The sequence below is a fragment of the Gorilla gorilla genome, chromosome 5, assembly GCF_029281585.2.
Source record: "Gorilla gorilla gorilla isolate KB3781 chromosome 5, NHGRI_mGorGor1-v2.1_pri, whole genome shotgun sequence".
In the NCBI taxonomy this organism is placed as follows: Eukaryota; Metazoa; Chordata; class Mammalia; order Primates; family Hominidae; genus Gorilla; species Gorilla gorilla.
In genome coordinates this window covers 57497362-57501357 of record NC_073229.2, presented here as the reverse complement: position 1 = coordinate 57501357, position 3996 = coordinate 57497362, and positions in this window count along the sequence as shown.

Here is a 3996-nt window from a genome sequence, read left to right as displayed (position 1 = left end):
TTGGAGATTTAATCTCAAAACCTATTTTGTACACATTACAGCCGTCTGTTTGAGATTTAGGTAAACCTGTCAGAGGCAGTGGGCCTGGGAGTTACTGAGGTCAGTTATACCAGAAACAGAAAAAGGGGTTGAAGTATGGTCCTGCAAATGTGCTTTATTTAGGCAGTACTGTGCTGTAACCATTTTGAATGTGAATGGTTTTAGTTGGGGCACTAGTCTCCAGTTCACCATGACGCTCCCTATTGTCATATGCCTGTCTGCTTGATGAATTTACATCATTGGTCTGGCCCCAGGAGACATTTGAGTTTGCAATCTCCAATATGTCTTACATGCATATGTATGCCATTGTTTCTGCTCTTTAGAAGGTGTTTACAATCAAAGGAATTCAATCCACAGGTCAGAACCCTTTAGATATGAGCATTCTCTACCCACCAGAAACCATGTTAACGCCCACATTACATGTCCATGATAACCCCATGAGGTAGCTATTGTTATTATCTATCTTCATTTATTGGATGAGGCAACTGAGACTTAAAAGCATAAATTACTTGCCCAAGGTCACACAAGTAAAGATGAACACAGGATGTGGGAATGACAGATGCAGGATTGGAACCCACATTTTCTCTCCATCAAAACATTTAATTGTATGACCCAGAGCTCAAGACAGGAGTTGTTAAAGGTCCCACATCCTGGACCCACAGATTTCCCTTCTTCCTTTTGCAACACTTCTTCAAAGACCACAGGTATCTTTAAGCAGCCTAGACTTCATGATTAAAATGCTCCTTTGTGAATACCCTTGGCTCCCTGGCCTTGTCACCTTCCATTACACCCTCTTGGTAAAGTGCAATTGCTCATCTGAGGAAAACACCCATTCTCTTCTCTCTTCCCTATACCGTCAACCTCCCCTTGTTTACTAGATATATCCCTTTGGATATGGACAAAGACCACTGGTACGCTGGGTTCCTCTAGCTCTCACCTGTGCGTTGCTTCTTCACAATCCTTCACAACTAGGCTTCTGTGAAAAGTAGCCTATCTTGACTGCCTCCACTTCCTAACTTCCCACTTACTCTTCAGCCTCTGGCAACCTGACTTCTGACACCGCTACTCCACTGAAATCTACATTGCTAATGACTTTCTAGTTGCTGAATGAAATGGGTGTTTTTCAGTGCATTGTCTTTACTATTCAACACCGTTGAATACTTTCCTCTCAAAATGTTCTCTTCCCTTGGCTTCCATGGCATAACATTCCCTTTTCTCTCTCAGACCTCTCTGACTGCTTCCTTCAACTTCTTTTGCAGCCCCTCTTCCACCTCCAACCATCAGTGTTAGGATTTCAACCTTGGTGCTCGTGAGTGACTTGGTCACTTTCTGGAAAAAACTTTGTGATGACTCCCAAGCCTATATTTCCACCATAACTTACTCCTAAACCTTATCCAGTTACTTCTGAAGTCCCACAAGCAATTGAAAATTAACATGTCCCCAACTCCTTATTTCCTCCTTTTCCCCACTCCCATCTATTTGGCTTGTCCAGGTGAATACCTGCACCCAATCTTGAGTCATCTCTTCCTTGCTAGGTGAAAAAGCCCCGAAGTCTATATAATAAATACCTGGCTCTCTCTTCTTCTCAATTCCTGATATTGCAGCACCTGTTCATACTTAATCTTCTTCTTTTTTTTTTCTTTTCTTATTGTGGTACAGTTTATATACGGTATAATTCACTCTTTTAAGTGTATAGATAGTTCTATGAGTTTTAACAAATGCATATACTTATGTTACCGCAACCACAATCTAAATATGCAACAGTTCCATCACCCCCCAAAAAACTCTCCCATGTTCATCTGCAGTCAACCCCTTTTCCTACCCTCAGCACCTGGAAACCACTGATCTGTTTTCTATCCTTACAGTTTTTCTTTTTCTCGAATGTCATATATATATACAGATATAAATATAATTATATATGACAATATATAATATATATTATATATGATATATAATTAGATATATATTATATATATAATTCAATATATATATGGAATTATAAAGTGCACAGTGAGTCTGGTATCTTTCACCCATCATAATAAATGTGAGACTTAACCATGTTGTAGGCATCTGTAATTCATTCCTTTTTACGGCATAGATATATCAGTTTATCTATTTACCAGCTGAAGAACATTTACTTTGTTTCCAATTTTTGGCAATTGTGAATAAAGCCACTATACACATTCATGTTTAGGTTTCTATGTGAACATAGTTTTCATTTCATTTGGGTTAATAACTAAGAGTGGGATTGTTGGGTCATATGGTAAGTATGTGTATAACTTTATAAGAAATTACAAAACTATTTTACAAAGTGGCTGGTCCATCTTGTTTTCTCATCAGTGATGTTTGAGAGTTCTAGATGCTCTGCATCCATGTCGGCACTTAGTATTGTCAGTTTTATTTTCTTATTTTTCACCATTCTAAGAGATGTGTAGTGGTATCTCATTGTGGTTTTAATTTCATTTCATTAATGATTAATGATATTGAGCATATTTTTCATGTGCTTATTTGCCATCCATAGATCCTCTTTGGTGAAGCGTTTGTTCAAATCTTTGCACCCTCCCTTCACCTTAAACAAATGAATTGTTTGTTTTTCTATTATTAGGTTTTAAGAGTTTGTATATATTCTGGATGCAAGTCCTTTATCAAGATATGTGTTTTGCAAAAGTTTTCTCCCAATCTGTAGTTAGTCTTTTTGTTTTCTTAAGTGTCTTTCGGCTGGGTGCAGTGGTTCATGGCTGTAATCCCAGCACTTCGGGAGGCTGAGGTGGGTGGATTGCTTGACCTCAGGAGTTCAAGACCAGCCTGGGCAAGATGATGAAATCCTGTCTCTGCAAAAAATACAAAAATTAGCTGAGTGTGATGGCACACATCTATAAGCCCAGCTACTTGTGGGGCTGAGGCAGGAGAATCGCTTGAGCCCAGGAGGTTGAGGCTGCAGTGAGCCATGTTCATGCCACTGCACTCCAGCCTGGGGTACAGAGCAAGACCTTGTCTCAAAAAAGAAAGAAAGAAAGAAAAAAGGGTGTCTTTAATAAACTTTTTGTTTTGTAAAAAATAATACAGAGAGAACTCGTATACCCATCTCCCAGTTTTCCCCAATGGTAACGTTTTGCATAACTATAGTACAATATAAAAATCAGGGAATTGACATTGATACAATCCATCAATCTTATTCAATTTTATGTGACTTTTGCCAGGTTTACATGTGCTTATTTGAACATGTGTGTAATTTGTTCTATTCAATGCTATCACATGTGTAGATTTCTGTGATCAACATCACAGTCAAGATACAGAACAGCCCATCACAAGGATTTCTTTTTTAACCATATCCTGCACACCTCCCTGGCAACCACTAATTTCTCTCCTTCTCTATAATTTTGTCATTTCACGAATGGTATACTAATAGAGCCATACAGTATTTAGCTTTCAAGTCTGGTTTCTTTCATGAAACATAATTCCCTGAAAATTCAACCAATTTGTTACGTGTATCGACACTTCCTTTCTTCTTAATTGCTGAATGGTATTCCAGTTATTTTAAACTATCAGCTGAAGAACATCTGGGTTTTTTTTCCAGTTTGGGGCTATTACAAATAAAGGTGCTAAAACTATAAACACACATGTGCAGGTTTTTGTGTGAACACACGTTTTCATTCATCTGAGATAAATGCCCAAGAGTGCAATTGCTGTGTCTTAGAGTAGTTGCACCTTTAGTTTTGTAAGAAACTGTCAAACTATTTTCCAGAGTGGCTGTACCTTTATACAGTGTATGTTTTACATTATACATTCCTACCAGTGAAGTGCAAGTGATTCAGTTTCTCCACATCTTTGCCAGCATCTGGTGTTGCCACTTTTTTTTTTTTTAGCCATTCTGATAGATGAATAGTGATGCCTCATTGTGGTTTTAATTTATATTTCCCAAGTGGATAATAATGTTGACTATCTTTTCATGTGCTA